At 40.4% G+C, this 24,787-nt stretch overlaps 1 protein-coding gene across 4 annotated transcripts in view; it reads right to left on the bottom strand.

Annotated features, from left to right (window-relative positions):
- ARHGEF12 (Rho guanine nucleotide exchange factor 12) overlaps positions 1-24,787 on the bottom strand; it is a 92,602-nt gene that overhangs the window by 61,444 nt on the left and 6,371 nt on the right. Inside the window, exon 1 of one of the 4 annotated variants that reach the window (XM_059488480.1) lies at positions 5,438-5,505. The exons of the other annotated variants lie outside the window; for them this stretch is intronic. The gene's annotated coding sequence lies outside the window, so the exon portion shown is untranslated. Of the gene's footprint in view, positions 1-5,437; positions 5,506-24,787 lie in introns of those variants that run through there. 4 annotated transcript variants of the gene reach the window in all.

Raw genomic sequence — 24,787 nt, forward strand, 5'->3', positions numbered from 1 at the left:
GAGCAAGAAAAGAGGGAAAAGAAACCAGCTTAAAATGATGAAAGAAAACCAGAATGCAAAGATAAATCTTCGCCATAAAACAAACAGCGGGAATTTGGAGATTTGCCTCCACACGTGGAATTTCCTGATGACACAGGAATGCATCATCATTCTATGGCCTGCAAAAATGACAAGCAGGCTACTCGGGGTTTACTACAGCCGGCTGTAGCTCCTTGCTCAGTGTCCTCCCCTGCAAAGCCCTGAGTGGGAAGGGTTTCAGTCCCTCAGAAAAGGAAGAAAAGCATCTCCAGAGAAGTTCCATCCATTCAGCCATTCACCCCCAGCCCAAGCAAGCGCCTCCGCTATTTTCCATGACACAAGCAGTTGGATTTTTCCAAGAGCTGATGTCAGGGCTTTTCATGGAGAAAGAGCTGCATTTACAGGGCAGGCAGGGAAGGAGGGCTTCCCCAGCTCCATCTCAATGTGCCCTTTGTGCCGCTCTGCTGCTCGGGCCAGCACCCTGCAAGAACTTTGAGTGCCCAAGAAACTCTCCACAGGGGAGGGCTCGGGGACATTTCCAGCAGCCAGAGCTGTTCTTCCACTCCTGACTGATTTCCAAGGCTCAAAGCAGCAGCAGCTTTCCCTCTGCAGGCCCTCAAGTTGTCACACAAGGCCGTTTATTGTTGGATATCCCTACAAGGGGCTGCAAGCAGCCAAATTAATGAAAACTGGGGAGGGGGCGCTGGAGGGAACATAAATAAACCAAGGCTGCTCGTGTTTCCTTAATGCTGCCTTCAGATTCTGCCTAAAAGCAAGATTTGAGTAATAGGGGGAAGGTTTGGCCACTGAATGTAGCTCAGAGCAAGCACAAAACCCGCTCAGAAATTGGTGGGGAATGGAGGCTGCCAAATCCCAGGTGATTTCCTACTGGTTTCCCAACAAATTACTGGATCTCTGTTTTCACCTCTGGGAGAGAAAAATTTGACAGCTTTGAATGCAAAATATTAAACACCACAAATGCTGAAAGAGGCCAAGCGTGTTTCTAAAAAGGCTTCCAGAAAAATTTATCATGACGAAAATTTACAGAAAATGAGCCCCCAGCATCATGAAAAGAAACATTCAGGATTCGTTCCTCTCCAAGCTTTGACTGCATGACTCATTTAATACAAGTGACCAGGTACAGGAGAAAGGTCAAGCTTGTGATTTCAGAAGTTATGACCCAATTTTCTCACTCATTTATTTATTTTGAAGTAGGCCATAGACAAATATTCCCAAGCCTAGAGAGCTCAAGCTTCCCTGTAGCAAGAAAAAGCTGAAATATGTGGTTTGGCCATATAGAAAAGCCCCATAATATCCAATTTAATATAATAATTATATTTTCACACCATCTCATAAATACATTTTCACACCATCTTTGCATCCTGAGCTTTTGCTATTTGGAAGGAGGGAAGGAAGAGGGGTAGAACACATTTGTTGTGATTCATTCCTCCAGCTTTCACTTCTGAAAAATCCCTTTAAACCCCTTTGCCCAGAGCCTGAAAGAATCCAATCCAGCACTGGCGTTTCTTGCACAGACAGGGCGTGGAGTCCAAATTAACCTGCCCTCCCTAAACTGCAGCTAATTACAGGGAAATGAAATGTTTGCTTTGCTTGCCAATAATTGCAGAACGCAGAGCTGGCTCGGCGGCAGCTCCTCCTCCACAACAGCTTCCCACTGAACTGCCCCAAAAAATAAAGGAATAAAGCAATTTTCTTTTCTTAAACAGAGCAGAGAGACCCAAAGCTGGGAGTGCCACGGGGTTTGCTTTGCTTTCACCTGACACACACACACACACCCAGGGCTGGGATCACTTTTGCATCTCATTAGGCACCAAGCCTAGTTCCTTATTAATGCCATACCCAGCTTGTGGTTGTTATGAACCAGCAACGAGCCTGGTGTGGAAACAGTCCTTAAAAACAGCAAAAGACGGCAATTAGAAAGGGAGGAGAAAAAAAAAAAAAAAAAAAAAACATCCCCAACACAGAGCGCACGTAATACAACTGGAAATGTAGCTTTCAAAATAGCATGATGCTGCCTCCAATTAGGCAGCTTGAAGTTTTGCAAATATATGTGCAAGGTTCAGAGGCACAGAGGAGTACTTGGCCCAGAGTTCACATTTCTGGGGAGTGAGTGCAGTTCCCTGGCACAGGAACACCACACCTCCATGGCTTGGAAGTGTTGGGAGTGTACTAAAGAACCTGCAGTAAGATAAATAATAATAAATGTATTTTTAAAATCATAATATAAATAATAATACCTTTATTATTCCTCCTATGTGTCTTTCAAAAGATGTTTTAAAGAAGTGACAAGGCCAAGCTGTTGTGCTCCTCAGCATTGTCAGCTTTGCCTGCTTTAACGTGGCCACCAAGGTGAGTAGAGGAAAGGTTGGGAGAATGGGGATTGTCCAGGCTAGAGAAGAATTGGGATTCTTCAAAATTGAGATTATTCAGTCTGCACAAGAACTGGGATTCTTCAAAACTGGGAAAGGCTGGGAGAACTGGGATTGTTCAGCCTGGAGAAGAATCAGGATTCTTCAAAACTGGGAAAGTCTGGGAGAATTTGGATTGTCCAGCCTAGAAAAGAATTGGGATTCTTCAAAAGTGGGAAAGGCTGGGAGAATTGGGGATCTTCAAAATTGGGGAAGGCTGGGAGAACTGGGATTGTCCAGGCTGGAGAGGAATTGGGATTCTCCAAAACTGGGAAAGACTGGGAGCACTGTGATTGTCCAGCCTGCCAAAGAATTGGGATTCTTCAAAATTGAGACAGGCTGAGAGAATTGAGATTATTCGGTCTGCACAAGAATTGGCATTCTTCAAAACTGGGAAAGGCCGAGAATTGGGATTGTCCAGCCTGGAAAAGAATTGGATTCTTCAAAATTGGGAAAGGCTGGGGGAATTTGGATTGTCCAGCCTGGCTTTGGGGTGACCTGGAGAGACCCTTTCCAAGGGCTGGGGTGACAGGGCGAGGGGCGATGGCTCCAAACTGACAGAGAGCAGGGTTAGGTTGGATGTTGGGCAGGAATTGTTCCCTGGGAGGGTGGGCAGGCCCTGGCACAAGGTGCCCAGAGCAGCTGTGGTGGATCCCTGGCAGTGCCCAAAGCCAGGTTGGAGCACCTGGGGCAGTGGAAGGTGTCCCTGCCCATGGGATTGAGTGACCTTTAAGGTCCCTTCCAACCCAAACCACCCTGGGATTCTGTGATTTCCCCTGACAACATCAGCAGCACCCTTCCCCACGGATTTACACATTCCAGAGGCATTATCAGTTTCTCTGCCCCACTGCACACCCCAAAACTTTCATTAAGTTACTCCTCTGACAAACGAGGTCAGCAGGCACTTTGCCTTAATTGAAATTTCCCTTCAGCCCTCGTTTGCTGTTTTAAAGGTTCACGTGCTTTTACTGCTCTGGAAATGTAAACCAAGACTTGCCTGCTCATCAGGAGCAGCAGTTTATGAGTTCAAAGCTGAGCAGACACAACCCAAAAGCATTTCCAGCCCTGCCTTCCCTTCTCCCACTCAGCGATGAACCTTTGGCCAAATTACACCCATCCTGCATGGGATGTGCAGACAACATCCACCCCTCTGACCTCTGCAGAGCTTCTAAATATTTCCCAGCTGCCATAAACTAATTTGCAGTTAATATGTCTAAAACCACCCAAAGGCAAAGTGCTCCCAGTGGCATCATTTACACCAAGGGAAAAATTGGATCCACAACTTTACAGAGAATCAAGAAATCATGACCACAGTGTTGCTTAACCTGTACAGTGTATTTTTAGCTCTTAGTCCTTCACAGCTAATTCTGCTCAAGTTTTACTCCTGTAGATACAAACACCAAGGGCAACCAAACTATTTGAGCCTAAATTCCAAGTATGCAACTAAATGAGCATTTCACCTTGCTGGTTTCCACACCTCCCAGCAGGGTTTGTGTCCCAGCACTAACTCAGATTTTAGAAACATCCATGGAAAGTTTCTCCACCATACATTGCAGTTCCCCAAATAAAAAAGAAAAAGTGATGTCAGCTGAGCTATAAAGAGATTAGCAGTGCTGAATAGTGGAGTTGGAGCTATCTCAGTTGTTTAAGAAAAAATAAAGAGGCTTCTGGGACATGCAAACCTATTATTTCTGCCATAAAACACAAGAGGAAAGATGCACATAGCACACATTGCATGAGGAGGGAAAAAATGTACACAGGCATTTGTGGCATGCTTTGCTCCTTCCCATTTCATCTCCCCTCCATCTAAACTACAGCAAAAATCCAGAAATACCGACTGGGAATGAGTGGAGCAGAACACAGGATTAGGATTTCTCAGCAACATCAAGCCCTGTTTTTTCCACTGTAAAATGGAAGATAAAAATCCAGGAGTGAAGCTCTTTGTAAAATGGCTCAAGATCCTGAGAACAGCCCATGAGTCAAACCCAGAGCTATTAATAGGCCTCTGGATGTGTTTGTATTAGTATTTGCCTCTTGGGACTTGTAAAATAAATAAAAATACAAGCAGAAGAGAAAAAAAAAAAATCCAAACAAATATTTAGTCAGGAAAGCTCCCAGCTGCTAAAAGATGACTGCAGCAAAATTGTCCAAAATGTGTGGAAGGGGTTTGGAGATAACCAAGGCAGCAGATTGGAGCTGCTCCCCCACTGGGTTCAGCGACACCTCCAGCTCTTGGTGCCTCCCCCTCATCATGCAGCATGATGACAACTGCCAGCCCTCTCTGGCTGTATTTATATTTATATTTTAAAAAAACAACAAATCCCCTCAGCATCTCAAAGCCTTTCTACATCACAATCTCATATATTAGTACAAAACACTGCATTTTCTCTCATTGCTGATGGCTGTCACTGTATCAACCCTGCCTCAAATCTGTCCACAACACCACTGGGACTGATACAATTTGTTTAAATTTTAGAACACTTCACAATAAAATAACAAAACAGAAATAAAACAGTGAAAAATGCATGCAGGAAAAATAAACCCCACCCAGAACACTCAGAGATGGTTGCTTGAGCACCAGCAGCTAATTTAACATCAACATGCATAAAATATCAACTTATCAAAAATCACATTCCCTGTGGCTGGTGAGGAGGCTCTGGTATAGAATTACTGGGAAATGGAAAGAAGGGAGAACTGCCAGCATCTACATCCAAAGCATCTTTCCAGGCTGTCAGAACCTTTGTTCTTCAGCTCAGCCACCAAGACACAGATTTCCACAGCAAACACATTAAACTGGCCATTTTCACAGCAAAAGCACAAAGGAGTAACTCAGGTTTCATACAGCAGCTATTAAAATGTGAAAGAAGAAAAAATAAAAAGAGACAAACCTCCCCTCCCAGTAGAAATTAAAGGAAAATTCCTTTTTCTCTGCTCTGCACCCAAGGCAGGTACTCCTGGCTCGGGGAACGGGAACAAAGGCTCAGCGTTACCTGTTCCACACGCCAGAGGCAGCAGAGCGGGCACATCCCAAAGGGCCATGGCAGGCTCCGCTCCGATCCCAAATCCTCCCCCGCCGGAGCTCCCGGGGCTCCCGGGCTCGGGATCCTGGCGAGGAACCGCGGATCGCTCGCTGACCACGGCGGGAGGCAGCAAACTCCTCCTCTCCTGTCCCACCTCCTCCCCCAGCCGGGGCTGCCCGTGGGCACGGCAGCACGGCTGGAGAACATTTATCTCTATTGCTATATTTGGGGATATGTTTGGTATTTTGTGAGCATCTATATGTGTGCATATAAATGCATATTTTATATATACCTATTATATATACATGTATATGTATATATATTATGTATGTATTATATATACATATATAGGGTGGCTGTGGTGAGCTGGGGGTCGGTCTCTTTCTCCGGGCGATAACAGATAGAACAAGAGGACACAGTCTCAAGTTGCGTCAAGCGAGATGTAAGTTAGAATTAAGAAGCAAATATTTCACAGTAAGAGTGGTCAGATACTGGAATCATTTACCCAGTGAGGTGATGGAGTCATCATCCCTTGAAGAATTCAAAAAAAGACTGGATGTGGCACTTGCTGCCATGATCTAGTGAACAGTTAGAACATCGACTGGACTTGATGATCTTATAGGTCTCTTCCAGTCTTGAACTTCTGTGATTCTGTGATATTATATATAATAATGATATATTATATACACATATATATACACACATACACATATATACATACATATATATATACATACATATATATACACACATATATACACATATGTGTATATATATGTGTGTATATATGTATGTATATATACACGTGTGTATATATGTGCGTGCGTATATGTGCGTGCGTATATACATGCGTGCGTATATACATGCGTGCGTATATACATGCGTGCGTATATATGCGTGCGTATATATGCGTGCGTATATATGCGTGCGTATATATATGCGTGCATATATATGCGTGCGTATATATATGCGTGCGTATATACGCGTGCGTATATACGCGTGCGTATATACGCGTGCGTATATATATGTGTGCGTATATATATGTGTGCGTATATGTGTGTGCGTATATACGTGTGCGTATATACGTGTGCGTATATGTGTGTGCGTATATACATGGGTGCGTATATATGCGTGCGTATATATATGCGTGCGTATATGCGCGTACGTATATATATGCGTGCGTATATATATGCGTGCGTATATACGTGTGCGTATATACGTGTGCGTATATACGTGTGCGTATATACGTGTGCGTATATATATGTGTGCGTATATATATGTGTGCGTATATATATGTGTGCGTATATGTGTGTGCGTATATACGTGTGCGTATATACGTGTGCGTATATGTGTGTGCGTATATACGTGTGCGTATATACGTGTGCATATATATGGGTGCGTATATATATGCGTGCGTATATGCGTGTGCGTATATATATGTGTGCGTATATATGTGTGCGTATATATGTGTGTGCGTATATATGTGTGCGCGTATATATGTGTGCGTGTATATGTGTGCGTGTATATATATGTGTATGTGTATATATATATGTGTGTGTATGTGTATGTGTGTGTATACATGTGTATACACAATATATATTATATACACATATATATGTATATATAATACATACAAAATATGTACATATAATATATATAAACATAATATATGTACAAGTATATATTCTGTAAATATATAATATATTTATAATGTATATATATTATATAAATATATTAATATGTTGCCTATTTAATATATTTTATGCATTTATTATATATAAAAATTTATTTATATGTATTTTATATCCATTTAAAAATATATAGTTATTTAATATTTCTAATTAATATTTAACCTAACCCTCTCTTCTCCCACCTCCTCCCAGGCAGCAGCAGCAAGGGCAGCCCAGAGCAACAGAGAGAGAGCTGAGACAGCAAAATTCAGGATTTCCAGCTGTCCTGGGGGCTGAAAAATATTTATCTATATTTCTATATTTTTTGGATATGTTTGTTTTGTGTGCATCTATATGCATGCATATAAATGTGTGCAGATATATAGATATATAGATATAAAATATATCTGTAAATATATATTATATAAAATACATATAAATAAATATTATATATAGACTACGCAATAGTCTATTACATATAGAGTATAAATAGATATTATATATTATATGTATATATAATTGTATATAAAATATGAATTGATAAATATGAAATTGTAAATATAAATAATATATAATATTATAGACATTCATATCTAACACTAGTTATAAAGTGTTTTGACTTATTAGCCAATCCCAACCAAGCTGTGTCGAAGCTCTAGCAATTCACAAGTTTTTCATTCATATCTTTCAGCCTTCTGTCTGTATCCTTCCAGTATTCTTTAGTATAGTCTAGTAGAGTATTCTTTAATATATTATGAATCATAAAATAACAAATTAGCCTTCTAAGAACACGGGGTCAGGTTCATCATTCTCCCTGTGAGCAAACACCAGAGTGGCCCTGTCTGCCGGGCACAGAGGCAAACCCAGAGCTCAGACCAGGGGGGCTCTGAGGATTTTTTGGAGCGGTGCAGCCCCAGGGAAGGGCTGCAGGCTGAAGGGGCTGTTTGCTTTTTCTGCCCCAATAAGTTAATCAAGTTTGGGAGCGGTGCTGGCGGGACAGAAATTTCTTCACGCTACACTGTCTGTTTGTGTTTGATTAATGTAAATCTTCCCAGGGCCGAGCACGCCCCGGGCTCCAGCTCTCCATTAACCAGCCAAAGTGCCACGTACAGAGTGAGCAGGGCAAAACCAAGAGCTCTATTTTAGTCCTTGCCATGAACCCCAGAGAACTCCACCAAACTCATTTCTGGTGAGTTGGTTCGAATTACACTCCTCCTCATGAAATTCTGCTCTTTTTTTCCCCTTCCCCAAATTAAAAAATGAAACTGCAGCAAACCACTTTAATATATTAATAAGAAGTTATCTTCTTTTTAGATCATTTTCTTTTTAGATCATTTTCTTTTCAGATCATTTTCTTTTCAGATCATTTTCTTTTCAGATTTCTTCAGTTCTCATGACCAAATTTTTCAGCCCGTCCAGAGGATGCCGGTACCAAACACCATCTCCAAGCCACAACTTCAGCAAGGCTGCAATTACCCAAAAGACAGGAAGCCAAAGAAATCAACTCCTACCCTTCCATCTCCCTGCTCCATGCAATCATTTCCCAGCCAGAACTTGTATTTTCCATGCTTCTCCCTTTCCCAGTGGCATGCATTATCATTTTTGAAATAGCACAGGGCTCCGTCTCATTGGTTCCTGTTTTGAAACGATTGCCCAGCTCCTCAATTTTCTAGGAATTTCACGAATCAGAAAATGTCAGCTGTCCAGAAGAAAATGGGAACCAGAGGGAAGGAGAAAGCCAGGCCAGGATCAGCTCAGATCCTCACAGGAATATTCACAATCCTTGGGAAGGGAAAGAATTATCAATACTGGGGTTTTTAACCTCTGTGGAATCACAGAGTTAATGAAACCAGGGAAAAGGGGCTGAAAATCCCAGTTTGTTTTTCATGCCTGGGTGAGAATCACATGCACCAAACAGCCTCTGCTGAGGGTGTCAAAACAGAAGTATTTTTAAACTTGGGTTACAGTCTAAAATCAAACATTTCCACATTTTTCTCCCTAATGCTCCTCATCATCAAGTGAAACACAGATGGGACAATCTGACAGACCAATAAACCTTAATTTACTAAAGGATATTTTGGTTAAAACATTGATATTTCCTATTTCCTTCATTCACATTTCCCAGCTGCCTGCCTCAGTTTACCCTTACCACCAATTTAAGGTTGCAGGGTGCTTTACAATCATAAAAATACATAAACATTATAGAGTATTATGTATTATTTCATATATTATATCTATTTATTTATGTCTTTTACATATTTATGTCTTTTATATATGCTTGTGGTTTTATATTATATATAATATCCTTGCAAAAAACCCCATCCATTTTAAATTTTCATGCAAAATCTTTAACTTGAAGTCATTAAAGTCAGCGAGGAGGAACCAGGAATACAAAAGGAATATGTTTCAAGGCTTTTAACTCAAGAGGGACATTTGCAATTCCCTCAAACATAATTCTGTTGCTGGCATGAGCACTTGGGAAAATAAATGCATTTGTACCATAAAACAAAGCTTAAAAGGGTCAGAAATGGATATTGCAGCTCCTCTTTTTTACAAAGAAGTCAAACAGACTTTGAAGAATCCAAATGAAATTTCAGTCCATCAGGAAAAATATTTAATATCTAAAAAAAGGACTTTAGGGCAGAGTCATGTAAGAGTTGTGTTGTCTGCAAAATTTTTTTTGCTCATAGAAATAATTAACTTTAAAAAATTAGAGGATTAATTTTTATTTCTATTTTATCAACAGCTTTTGGGAGAAAGCAACACAATACATCCCTTTCAAGTGCAAAGCAACACAGCTGCCAGGAAACAGTGGAAAAACAAGAAAAAATCAGGAATGGAAGCTTCTATCTTGCTTCCTACTCTGATTTCCCACATTTCCTTCCCCCAGCACGCTCAGTCACAGGACATAATAAGAAAACAATTTGGAGGAGGGGGAAAAAAATGACCATAAAAAGCAAAAAAAGTCTGATGCAATCAGGTTTTTTAGGAGAAATTAAGAGATAGCCAAGAAATGGCGGGGACTGGAAATGGAATATCAGTGTTTTAAATCCACAGGGATTTCTACAGTGCTGCACAACAGCAGGGAAGGAAGATAAGGAAAAAGTATGGAAAAAATACATAATTATAAAAGAAATCTCTCCTAAGAACATGGGCAAGGTGGAGTAGGAATAAGTAGTGATTTACAAAGTTGTCTTTGCCTATTTAAAGAATAATAAAATTAATGAAAATTAAGTGTTTCTAAAACTTCACACAAGTTCCAAGCCTCAATATCCCAAAATCTTCTCATTTCTGTGGTCCATCCTTTTTACAAGGAACAGCAATTCTGGTCCCCAATATTGATTATTGATTATATATTTATATTGATTAAGGTATATTTATATTGATTAAGGAATTCTCTCCTCTTTGCAAAGCTCCTCTCCTGGTTCAATCCCATCTCTGTGCTGCTCAGGCCATGGTAACAACCTTATTTAGAGAGTTGTCTTTGCCTATTTAGAATAAATAATAATAAAATAATGAAAATTAAGTGCTTCTAAAACATTTCCAAGCCTCAATATCCCAGAATTCTGCAATCTCTGTGCTCCATCTCTTTTTACAAGGAAGAGCAATTCTGGTCCCAAATATTCTGTATTTATTAAGGAATTCTCTGCTCCTTGCAAGGCTCCTCCACTCATTCAATCCCAGCTCTGTGCTGCTGAGGCTGGGATATGGTAATAACCCTTTTTAGAGAGCTGTCTATACCTATTTAGAATAAATAATAACAAAAATAATCAAAATTAGGTGCTTCTAAAACATGACACAAGTTCCAAGCCTGAATATCCCAGAATTCTGCAATCTCTGTGCTCCATCCTCTTTACAAGGAACATAAGTTCTGGTCCCCAATATTAATTAAGGAATTCTCTCCTCTTTGCAAAGCTGCTCCACTCGTTCAATCCCAGCTCTGTGCTGGTCAGGCTGGGCTATGGTGACAAACCTATTTAGAGAGTTGTCTTTGCCTATTTAGAGTAAAGAATAATAAAAATAATGAAAATTAAGTGCTTCTAAAACATGTCCAATACTCAATATCCCAGAATTCTGCAATCTCTGTGCAAGGAACAGCAATTCTGGTCCCCAATATTTTGTATTGACTAAGGAATTCTCTCCTCCTTGCAAAGCTGCTCCACTCGTTCAATCCCAGCTCTGTGCTGGTCAGGCTGGGCTATGGTGACAAACCTATTTAGAGAGTTGTCTTTGCCTATTTAGAGTAAAGAATAATAAAAATAATGAAAATTAAGTGCTTCTAAAACATTTCCAAGCCTCAATATCCCAAAACTTTCCAATCTCTGTGCTCCATCCTCTGTGCAAGGAACAGCAATTCTGGTCCGCAATATTTTGTATTGATTAAGGAATTCTCTCCTCCTTGCAAAGCTCCTCCACTCATTCAATCCCAGCTCTGTGCTGGCCAGGCTGGCCTTTGGTAAATATTTACACACAATTTCCAGACCTTTCCCCCAGCAAGGAGCAGGCCTGGGTAAAAGCAGAACTTCCCAGAACTTCCCAGAGCTGCACAGGGCGGGAGGCAACGCTCCCCAAGGAACGGAGTCCCCACCCCTGTGGAAAGGATCCAGGAGGATCCAGCATCCCATCCTGCAGGGCTGGGGCAGCCCTGCCAGGAAATCCTCAGCCTTCAGCTCCCCAAACTTCCAGGATCCTGTTTGGGATGTGGGAACTGCCCCTGGAAGTGTCCAAGGCCACGCTGGGACAGTGCAAGGTGTCCCTGCCTTGCAAGGTGTCCCTTGCCCATGGGACAAAATCAGCTTTAAGGTCCCTCCAATCCCACCCCAGGCTGGGATTCCATCATGTGGAATCTGCAGTTTAGAGAGACCAAACCTCACTCAGAATTGTTGGGAAATTCAACTGAATTCGTTCATTCAATTTTATGGATGAAAATAATCTGTTATTGACAAAAAATTCCATGCAGGCACCAGCAGGATATGGATAGATGGACACGGGCATTTTTAAGCAGTGAATCCCTAATATTATAACACATCACATCAATAAATAAAAGCTTGCCAATATATTTTATTAGCCCCAAAAACTACCAGTTAGAGAATGGCTGCCCAGTTTCCCCATCAGAAAATGCCAATACTCCACAGAGCTTTATATGAGCACTGAATCCCTAACATTTTTTTGTAACACATCACATCAATAAATAAAAAACTTTCCAACACTTTTTATTAGCCCCAAAAATTACCAGTGGGAGAATGTCTGCCCAGTTCCCCCATCAGAATATCCAAATACTCCACAGAGCTTTATATTAGCACTGAACCCCACACATCACATCAATAAATAAAAAACTTTCCAGCACTTTTTATTAGCCCCAAAAATCACCAGTTAGAGAATGGCTGCCCAGTTCCCCCATCAGAATATGCAAAATACTCCACAGAGTTTTACATTAGCACTGATCCTCATTCCCTCCCTTTCCTTTAGGCTCAGAATGTTCACTTCTCCTATTTTATATCAAGGAACAAAGTCCAACCCACACATCCTAAATAAACAGGAACTAGCAGAAGACTGCTACGGAGGTTTTTTGAGAGAATATGTAAATATTAAAGCACAGACAAGAAGAAATATAAGAAATCTGATATATTTCAGCAAGGATCAGAGTCCACCCCGTGACCTCCACCTTTCAGACACATCTGAGAAACACCTGAGTCTTTTCAAGCACAAAAATCCTGCCCTGCTCTGTCAGCACATCCCACAAAAAGCCACAAAGGTGTTAGAGGCACAGAACTGCACTTTAATCAAGCGTGGGGAATTCTATATTTTCTTTTCTCTCTCGGTATGTTTTATGGAGAGCATGAGACAACCTGATGAAGAAATAAGTTAATTTTTGATGTGAGTATCCCAACCATGCTGGGTTACATAAGAGACAGTGAAAGTTAAAGACACAGCAGCTTCCTCTCAGGGTTTCTGTAAGTCAGAGGAGACAGCTTAGAGCAGATAAAATCATCATTTTCCAAACCCACTGCTTCACACAGACCAACCCCTCATTACCTCAGCTCCTTCAACTACTGGGACTTAGCTGGGAAAACAAAAAACTGAGCTACAGAAACAGGAAATTGTTTTTGCAGGAAAAAAGGAGATGGACAATTGATGTGGGAATGCTGCTCAGATCAGCCTTACATCAGTACCAGAACTCCTTTTGAAAAAAGAAGTGACACCTTGAGGTGCACAAAAAATATCACAGATATTTGGCACATACAACTTATTTGGGAAGGCAGTGCACAGGCCAGAACTCCTGCAAACTTTCAGTATTTTTCAACTATTTTGCTGTATACTATTGAACTATTTTGCTATATTTTTCAACTATTTTGCTATATAATTCTATATTATATAATAAATACTTTTATATAAAATATGAAATTGTAAATATAAATAATGAATCATTTTATAGATATGAATATATATAATATGAATATATTATATGTTATTATACTTATATTCTATATTATATACTATATATTATATACTATATATTATATACTAGATAGTCTACATTATACAGTCTACATTATACAGTATATATTCTACATTATACATTGCATATTACATATTATATATTGCACATTATATATTACATAAGAGGTAAGCAAATGTTTTTAGGATGGAGATGAGAATGCCTTAAGAAAAATCCTCAATTTTTCAAGTACAGTCATGGGCTGTAACAGTCACTGAGTGAAACCTGAGTGCAGCATCTGCACCATGCCAGGGAAAATTCAAATTAAAGCTGGCATAAAAGATATAAAAGATTAAATCCCATGCAGAAGTATTACCCACAAAGGAAAAAACAAAAGTGATTTACACAGGGGAGAAACTGCTTTAAAATCAGCTCTAAAAAAACCCCCACACTGAATCATTCAAACTTTCAGCACAAAATCTTAACTCCGAGCATTTGCTGCTAATAGATATTACTGGAATGATCTAAGCCAAGAAAAGAATTACAGAAAATTATCATTTTCAACTGTGTCACCCAACAAGCAGCTGAATGGTTTCTACAGACAGTAATTAAAATAAGAAAGTTCTGGTACAAATATGGAAACTGATTAAAAGACAGCTGTGAAGTCTGCTAAATCTGTGATTAAAAAAAAATAAATCTGCACAAGCAAAACATGAAAGATCCTTTATGAAAGAGAACCCTGTTTCAGTTTCATTGTCTGGGCTGACTTCTGGCATAGGAAAATGAGTTCTATGGAGCTGCATTGAAAAGGTCACCGAGTTTCCTTCCTTGATCTTTTACCATGAACAATTTTAGAAGGCATTAAACATTTCAGAACAGCCTATCTAAACAAATTTTTGCTTATCCTGTCATTGAATTAAGTTCAACCAATTCCAGTAAGTCTGACCAAAAAAACAAAAGCCCCCTCCCAAAGCAGCTCTAAAATGTAATATTTATGCCAGCCACTAAATGCAAACTTGAGTCCATGCCAAAACAGCATAAATTAGAAAGAAGTAATTATTCTATAGCTGACAACTTGAAAAGAGAGCAGTGAGAGCTGGGAAACTCCATTTGCTAAGGCAAAATCCATTTCATTCACAGCAAACTGACCAGAGCTGTTAAATCTGTGTCATAATTCAGAGAGAGAGAAAAAACAAAGCACCAACTCCATGGATTTAGCACTCAATACCTTGTTCTGCTTCACTCCAGGGCTGGGAATTGTCAGCAATAAATACTTGCAGGCCCATAAAACTCCATGAACTGCTCACTATTTGTCAAGGAGCAGGGAGGGAGGGGCACAGCTTCATTTATTGTTTCCAAAGAATTCTGCAGGTCCCTTTTTAATTCACCATAAATTTAATCCCAGCCCAGTTTTACAGTACAAAACATCAACAGACTCAAGGACAGGATCAAACATCAAAATGTTGACCCCAGAACAAGTCAGGGCTGGCTTTATCATTATTCCATCCCACACCTGCAGCTTTACAGACCCAAATTCAGAAAGCAGGGAGAAAAACCCAAGTTAAAATGCAATTTAGCAATACCTGTACTCACAGCCCTGAAAAGGAATAAATCCATTTTTTTATAGCATTAAAACACACTTTAATTTTCTCACTGCTTCAGTACAACAAAAACCACACAAATACAGATTTGCCAGTGTTTCCAGGTACCGTTAATGAGCCAAGCATCAATTTATGTCCCCCAAAATTCACTTTATTTCTGACTTTGTCCTCCATGCGATATTGGGATAACCCACAGCCTTTCCAGGGCTCTCCATCTCCCCTTCCCCTAAAGGCCAGCGCACACAGGGAGGAAAGGAAGGTTTCAAACCTTGCCAGGAAGTTTTATTGTTTAACTCCAATTTTATTGTTTAACTCCTGCATCTGCCCCTGGTTTGAGATTCCACAGCAGAAGGTTCACAGGGCTCACTGCCCCTCCTCCAGCAGCTGATTCACCTGGATTTTTTATTATTTACTCATCATATATTTGTACTGTGCTGGATATGAGGCGCTTCCTGCTCCTCAGCAGGGCAGAAATCAGGGAAATTTTAACCCAGTGCCTGCTTTGCAGGTAACATTTGACCATCAAATAGATAAAATGAAGTGTTATAATTTGCTTTAGCAGATCATGCACAGAGCTCACCTACAGAAAGTTGAATTATCCATTGAATAGATAACATAAAGTGTTATAATTTCTGTTTTAGCAGAGCATACACATACCTTACCTACAGAAAGTTGAATTATCTATCAAACAGAAAACATTCAGTGTTATAATTTCTGTTTTAGCAGAGCATGCACACAGCTCACCTACAGAAAGCTGAATTATCCATCAAACAGAAATCAGGGAAATTTTAACCCAGTGACTGCTGTGCAAATAGATAATCAAATAGACAATATTTAGTGTTATAATTTCTATTTTAGCAGAGCAGGCACACAGCTCACCTACAGACAGTTGAATTATCTATCAAATAGATAAGATAAAGTGTTATAATTCCTGTTTTAGCTAAAGAAAGCTGAATTTTGCTGGCTGTTAGCAGCTAGATCAGTCACCCATCCCTGAAAGAAACCACAACTCCCTCCCTGTTTGCTGTCCTGACAAACTCTAAATGCCCAAACAACCCTTAATTTCCAATTTCCTGTATCAACCAAGCACATTCATCACCCATCAGCTGTCCACATCGCACAGGATGAACAAAATGTTGTGTTAGCACCAGAGCTTAAGGAACTGAGATTGTCCAAAAATCTTTTTGTCCAGGATTTTCTCCTGGGAAGCTGAGAAGCCTCAGAGAAAAATGAAAATAATAATTACCTGATTTACTCCTTCTATGTTTTGCTGCTTTAGAATGTAGTTTGGGAATTGTTTACTAACAGGTGATCGTTTCATCGGTTTCGTGTGAATTGTTTTTATTTAATGGCCAATTGGGGCCAAGCTGTGTCAGACTCTGAAAAGAGTCACGAGTTTTCATTATTATCTTTTTAGCCCTCTGTCTGTATCCCTTCTGTATTCTTTAGTATAGTTTAGTATAGTATAGTTTAATATACTATATTATATAATCTATATATATATATATATATGATGTAATATAGTATCATAAAGTAATAAATGAGCCTTCTGAGAACATGGAGTCAGATTCATCATTCCTGCCTTCATCAGGGGTCTCTGAAAACCCCACAAAGCTGTAAATATTAAATTTAGCCCTGGTCAGCAGCAGAATGCCAGTGCTGAGGGCATTAAAGCCAAGGGAAATGCAGTTTTCTCTCAGCTCACTGAGATCGCTCCTCCCAAGGTCTCTGCTGCAGCAGGGGAAGCAGCAGGATGCCAGAGCAGGGTTTTAATCTAAAGCAAACATCTCCACGTGATGGAGCAGAGAGAGGGGGAGAGCCCAGGCAGCTCCCGAGCTACAGAAAATTCATTTCTGCTGGGCATTTCCTCCTGCACATGTTCGTGGAATTGGGGAACAGGTGCAGGGATGTGCCACCAACCCCAGCTCAGCTGAGAGAGAATTCCCTGAAATCCCAGGTACCTGAGAGGGCTCCTCACTGCCACACAGCTCCGCGCTGTATTTTACATTTATTCTCATTTACTGCCACAGCAAAGGGATCCAAACGCACCTCAGAGGAGAAGATGAAGAGATTTTCACATTGAAATTTACAATTTAAATAAACAAATCATAGTTCTTGTTTGAAGTGTCCAGAGTCCCTTTGTGCTCATCCCCAAAACCAATTACAAACTACCTTTTTTATTTAACTAAAAGAAAAAAAGAACAACAGACCCCACCTCATGATTTGCATGTTCTTTGTTATTTTTCTCTTTCTTTGGAATGCTCTTTTGGGGCAAGCTTTTTGATCTAAAAGGCATTTAATTAAACAAAAAGGATAAAAGAAAGGAAAACCCTAAATCCCTATATATACTATGCAGCAATATTTATTTGAGAGGAATATATTCCACAAAATTAAATATATAATATATATTCCGAGGGATTGTGCCTGGATTACCAGGGCCAGAACACAGCCAGATTCCCCAATAAAAAAACAGAAAAATCAAATTATTTCAAGGTTATACTTTAAGTGCCTTGAGATCTTTGCTGATCAAATCCCATCAGTATCCCAAGAATCAATCTGGAGATGGGAAGGAGCCATTTTCTCTGGATATGGAAAGCGACAGATGGAGCAAAAAATTTTCAGCAGATTTTTTTGAGTTGCTGTGATTTTCCTGTGAGGGAGGCTCAGCTGAGCCACCTCCCAGGAGCTGGGATGATGATAAAAACAGATCTAAATGTTAAAAATTAAATATAAAAATATAAAAGTATGGAAAACAACTAAAAATAAAAGTAAAACATCAAAATTAAAAAGTAAAAATTAAAAAGTAAAAAGTAAATAAATAAATATTACATTGAAATAAATAATTAAATAAATGTTAGATTGAAATAAATATTAAATAAATATTAAATAGAAAAAATTAAATAGAAAAATATTAAATATAAAAATATTAAATATGAAAAATATTAAATATGAAAAATATTAAATATGAAAAATATTAAATAGAAATGAAAAATTAAAGAAAAACTAAAGAAAAATTAAAGAAAAATTAAAGAAAAATTAAAGAAAAATTAAAGAAAAATTAAAGAAAAATTAAAGAAAAATTAAAGAAAAATTAAAAATGAAAATATAAAAAATAAAAAAATAAATATTTAAAAAATAAGAAACAAAGACTAAAAAATAAAGAAATAAGAAATAAAAACATAAAAATATTTTAAAAATTAAAAAATAAAAAATAAACTTAATTAGAAAATCAACATTTAAAAAAATAAGAAACGCAAAAATAAATTAAGAAATAAAACATAAAAATACCAAAATATTTTAAAAATTAAAAAATAAAAAATAAACTTAATTAGAAAATTAACATTTAAAAACTAAGAAACGCAAAAATAAATTAAGAAATAAAACATAAAAATACAAAAAATATTTTAAAAATTAAAAAATAACTAAAAGAAGGGAGTGGGAAGGGACAGGTTCTTTCCATCTGGCTGAATGCCAGGGAGAGGATTTCGATTTTTCCAGGCAGCCCAAAGCTGCTGCAGAGCTGTGTCCTCTCCCCGCCCAGCGGAACTGAATTCTCTGTGTCTGGGGGAGGCAGAGCAGCGCCCGGGGCCTGTCCCCTCCCCGGCAGCACCGGGGGCTTTTCCTGCCCTACACCCGGGGCTGAGCCTGCTCGGGCAGGGCCAGGAGCCCCGGGGAGGCCGAGGTGGGGCTGAGCAGGTGCGGACACCTATTACAGCGACCGCTGGCTGGTGAGAGAGAGACGGTGAATCTTGTATCTTGAATCAGAAGGCTTGATTTATTAATATATGATATAATACATTATAGTTATACTAAATAGAATATAGAGAGAGGTTTTGCAGAGCTGCTAGCTAGGCTAAGAAGAGATAGAAAAGAACCCACAACAAAGTTGTGGCCAAGGACTCAGTCCCCTGGCTTGCACTGGTGATTGGCCCTTAATTATAAACATAGAAAATGAGCCAATCAAGGTGAATCCTATTGCATTCCACAGCAGCTGATGATAATTGTTTACCTTGTCTTCAGAGGCCTCTGGCCTCCTGAAGACACAGAAATCCAAAAGGAAGGATTTCTGTGGAGAAATGTCTGCGACAGACACCAAAAACCAACCGCTGGCTGTCCCCCGGTGTGGGAGCTGATAATGAGCTGGGAGGGAAGCGAGAGGAGGCCAGGCTTGGTGTGCCATACATTCAGCTGAAGCTGCACTGGGTAACATCCAAAGTAAACAGCGCTGCAGCATTTACAGCCAGCACCAACATTCCTGCAGCTTTCCAGACTGCAAGAAACATGTGCTGGCCTTTATTTTCCCCTTTTTTCCCCCCTCACTATTTAATTCTCACAGCAGTTTGCATCATGCGAGTGAACAACTTGGGGCTTTCAGCTGTACTCAAAGGGGCAAATAATATTTACCAATTCCCAGTATTATCAAACTCTTAAAATGTAGTATCTGAAGAGATCAGATATCTACATATCAGATATCAGAAAGATATACTGCAAGAAACGTGTGCTTGCCTTTTTTTCCCCCTTGCTATTTAATTCTCACAGCAGTTTCCATAATGTGAGTGACCCAAGTGTAAAACTTGGGGATTCCAGTTGTACTCAAAGGGGCAAATAATATTTACCAATTCCTAGTATTATCAAACTCTTACATCAAATCACCCAGCAATGAAATATCTAAAGAGATCAGAAACCTAGATATCAGAAAGATATACTGCAAGAAACATGTGCTGGCCTTTTTTCCCCCCTTTTTTCCCCTCACTATTGAATTCTCACAGCAGTTTCCATAATGTGAGTGACCCAAGTGTAAAACTTGGGGCCTTCAATTGTCCTCAAAGAGGCAAATAATATTTACCAATTCCCAGGATTATCAAACTCTTACACCAAATCACCCAGCAATGAAATATCTAAAAAGATCAAATATCTAGACATCAGAAAGCTGATATCTAGATAAAGAAACATGTCCTTGCCTCTTTTTCCCTTCACTTTTTAATTCTCACAGTAGTTTCCATAATGTGAGTGACCAACTTGGGGCTTTCAGGTGTCCTCAAAGGGGCAAATAATATTTACCAATTCCCAATATTATCAAACTCTTACACCAATGAAGTATCTGAAGAGATCAGATATCTAGATATCAGATATAACTACTGCAAGGAACACTTGCTTGCCTTTTTTTCCCCTTTTTTCCCCTCACTATTTAATTCTCACAGCAGTTTCCATAATGTGACCAACTTGGGGCTTTCAGTTGTCCTCAAAGGGACAAATAATATTTACCAATTCCCAGTATTATCAAACTCTTACTCCAAATCACTCAGCAATGAAGCATCTAAAGAGATCAGATAAGTAGATATCAGATGTCAGATAGGCAAGCCCATGTTTCTTGCAGTATATCCTTTTTTCCCCCTTTTTTCCCCCCTCACTATTTAATTCTCACAGCAGTTTCCATAACATGAGTGACCTGAGTGGAAAACTTGGGGTTTTCAGTTGTCCTTAAAGGGGCAAATGATATTTACCAATTGTCAATATTATCAAACTCTTACAATGAAGTATCTGAAGAGATCAGATATCTACATATCAAAAAGATATACTGCAAGAAACATGTGCTTGCCTTTTTTTCCCCCTCATTATTTCGTTTTCACAGCAGTTTCCATAATGTGAGTGACCAACTTTGGGGCTTCCAGTTGTACTCAAAAAGGAAAATAATATTTACCAATTCCCAGTATCATATCAAAACACCCAGCACTGAAGTATCTAAATCTAGAGATCAGATACCTAGATAGATAATCCAGATATTTCTAGGGAGTAATGATCTAGAGAGCTCTGCTCTTTTAGATCATTATTTCTGAATTATTGCAAGGTGTTTGCCTTTATTTCTGAGTTATTGCAAGATATTTTCCTTTACTGCTGATGGTTGAGGGCAGAGCAGCACCTGCTCAGCCGCTCCTTTGGGCACCCCCAGCCTTTAGCACACCCTCGCAGCAAATCAAACCCCCCAAGAGGAGCAAAGGGCTCTGTGCAGGATCCCCGAGCACCTTCCCCAGCACAGCCACCGAGGCTGTTGGTGTGTTCAGATCGCATCTGTGCCCACAGGAACCACTTCCACTCCCCGGACCACAGGGCAAACCACAGCCCATCATTTGGTGCCTCCTGACAGGCTGCAGGAACAAACTGCAGAGCTGCACCTCAGCGCCCGGAGATTTATCCTTGGCACACCAGGATGCCCCCCATCCTCACATTTAGGAAGCCCGCATGATATAAATGATATAAATTCATTCTCTCCTATTGCAGCTCCCCCTGGATATCTGCCAGAGCTGATGCTGCTGCCTCAGCCAGGACAGAGTCTGCAGCAGCAGGGAAAATCCCTCTTTTAGATCCCCAGAACAGCAGCTTGCTGTTGGCTGAGGTCACTGCCTCATTTAGGACACCATAATAATTATAATTAAACAAAACAAAAAATAAAAATCCTATTGACACAGAGCAGAAAACAAGGTTGTGCTGGTGCTTGTGAGGAGCAGCTTTGACAGCAGAACAGGAATTGCTCCCAGAAGAAAGGAATTATCGGACACAGCTCAGATGCTGCCACATGGGAGCTGCTGTCACCCAGAGCCAGAGGGGCACTCCCAGGCGCTGAAGGGGTTCCCCCAGCCCTGCCCAGCACCCCGAGCTCCAGCCCTGCCTTTTCAGACCTTTCTGCTCTCCAGCAGCAGCTCCTGGCCCCGGGGCAGGCAGGAAACCTCTCTCCTATCTGGCAGCTGCCACCGTTTCTCTCCCTCTCGCTCACTTCCTATTGATCTCTCCTGTCTTGCACTGCAGCTTTTTCCTATTTCCTCTCTCTGCTGGCTCGTTATGGCTTCCCTCCTTGAATTCTCTGCCTTTCCACGTTTTCCATCCCTTTTCTGGCAGCAGGATCCCCTTTTTGCATGTGGGCACAGCAGAAAGGCAGCGGTGCCACGCTCGGAGGAGACGCCTTGTCTGAAGTGCTGCCAAGGAGCTGCACCAACAGCCACTATCAAAACAGGCTAAAAAAGACTTTCAAGCAGCCATCAGATGCTTCAGGTGAGCCTGCAGGTTGCAGCTTGTATGTTTATGGGAGTGGTGGACTCCCAGTCCTCTGCCTGTCTAACACCGGTCTGGTGCTTTATTAAACACATGGGGCTTTTCCTCCACGCTGGGAAATGCTTGCTCAGGTCAATCCAGATCCCACCTAAGTTTTCCAGCCCCTCTCCAGCACTGCAGCTCACTCTAGAAGAGTGTTGAATTCCTCTCAGGTTATTGATTCCACTTGGGAAGTCACCCAGGGCTGCAGGTGGTAGCACAAATCAGGATTCACTGCCTGCAAATAAATTCAGGAGCAGCTTCTCACACAGACCAGAGTCAGCTGTGCTGCTACTCACAGGTTCAATAAGGAACAGCACCTGAACAAAATTCACATTCCCACCAATATCCCTGAAAATTTCCAAAACACATTTCATGAGCTCAGGAGTAAAACCAGTTTGAGTTCTGCCCTTGCAGCCACAGCTCTTGAGAGCAACCAAGAGCTGCCAGAACACGGAGATTATCTCTTAGGTTCTGAACATTTCAACTTTGTAGCACCAAGAGGCCCGGCTGATTGATTCACACAGTTCAGCTGTTACCCAACTCTGCTCCCTGCCCATAAAAAGTTTATTTTTTGGAAGAGCTGAGCCCCAGTGCCACTTGTGACCATGCCCCCCATGCCAGGACAGCTGACAGCATCCCAGGGATGGACAGGACAATGGATGGACACCACACCAGGATTATTCCAAGTACAGAAACCTGTGCTGTGATCTTTGCCAGTGCCACAGCAATTCCATGAAAACGCTTTTGCCACCGAACATCCCAGCCCAGACCTTTCAGCCTTGTCAAAACAGAGCTTAAAATAACCCCAGAGGATCACATTGAAGTGTTTGCCAACAAATGTAAACAGAAATGTTTCTTATTTACCATCAGGCTGCAAGAAAGGGTTCCTGCCCATGGGCCTCAGAAGTCAAACAGACACAACACTGAAAATCCTCAAGGAAAGGATGCAGGGTGATAACAAAACATCCAGACCATTTGTGAATGTCACAGGCTGAACACTGTTTGTTTGGCTTTGACTATTTATACTTATGCTTACATTTGAAACATAAGGACGCTGTTTTTTTCCTGTCATTTTAATGTATTTATTTTTACATGTTTTCTTTTCAAAGAAAAACGAGTAAACGTTGCTTCTTCCTGTCTTTTTCTAAGTGTGCTGTTACTATTTTGTATGTATCCTGTCTTGTATTTTATCCCTTTTGCATTCTTAATCAAACACTGCACGTTTTACATCCCTTTTCATTTTACTGATTCCCTTACTGCTCCTTATTTTAAGCTCTCTCTTCTGATGTTGAGATATTACCAACATCCAGGCTCCTGACCCTTCCTTTAATCAAGCTGAGACATGAACTAAGACTTTTATTCTTTAAACCTAATAATTATCCAGAGCAGGGCCACAGAACACAGCATCACCTACCTGAAAATATGCATTGAAATCTATTTTCTCTTAGTGCTATTGACATCTCTCACACAGGAAAATCTGCTTATCTCAAAGCAGATAAAATATCAGAGGGAGTGCTTAGGCAGAGGAATATCTGGAATGCTACAAGAAGCATTTTTACAGCAATATATCCACTAGAAACACCAGGATAATACAAATGGGATTCATTAATAAATCTCCAACTGCTAATTTTCAGAGGGGAGAGGTTTTTAGGGAGAAACCTGGAGGAAAAAGGCTCAAGGCGAGAAGCTGAGCTTATCTTCCAAGCAGCACAGCCAACAGATCTCCCCGGTGACCCCAAGGACCACCTCGAGGAGGAGGAGTGGAGAATTCAATCTCCAGACCAAAGCAAACACTGAGACACTCTGCAGAACTGCACACAGAGCTGCCCAGGTAGGGCTGAGGATTTTAACCATGAGAGGTAAAGGATGCTGCTCCAAATACTGCAGGGAAAATGGGAAAGCAACAGTTAATGTCAAAATTCCTGATGGTTATACTCCAAAGCTTCTTGAGAAGCTGTCAGTGAAGCTACTCAAATTCTTTAGGCAGAAATTCACTGGGAGACCCCAATGCAGAAAAGAACCAAATAATCCTGGTGTCTAGCCATGAAATATAGAAAATAACAGGAATCCTGACGCCTAGCTTTGAAATATGGAAAATAACAGAATTCTGGTGTCTAGCCATGAAATATAGAAAATAACAGAATCCTGGTGTCTAGCCGTGAAATACAGAAAATAACAGAATCCTGGTGTCTAGCCATGAAATATAGAAAATAACAGGTACAGGTGTGTGTGCCACCTTCCCCAGGCAAATTCACCAATGTTCTCTACAGCCTCAGGATGAACTGCAGAAATCTCCAGCGCCTAAATCACTACTTCTACAATAAAACATCACTTCTACAAAACCATCGCTTGTACAACAAGGTCCCGAGCAGTTGTGAGAGGGAACAGAGGACTCTTTGATTTGCAGCAGGACGACTGTGCTCGCTGCTGTCACCCTGCAGGACCGAGGAACTCTCCTCCCACACAGGCCATGGAAGTCAAAGGACACCAGTGAACACCCACAAACCCCACCAGTGACCCC

This window comes from Ammospiza nelsoni, chromosome 24, assembly GCF_027579445.1.
Source record: "Ammospiza nelsoni isolate bAmmNel1 chromosome 24, bAmmNel1.pri, whole genome shotgun sequence".
NCBI classification, from domain to species: Eukaryota; Metazoa; Chordata; class Aves; order Passeriformes; family Passerellidae; genus Ammospiza; species Ammospiza nelsoni.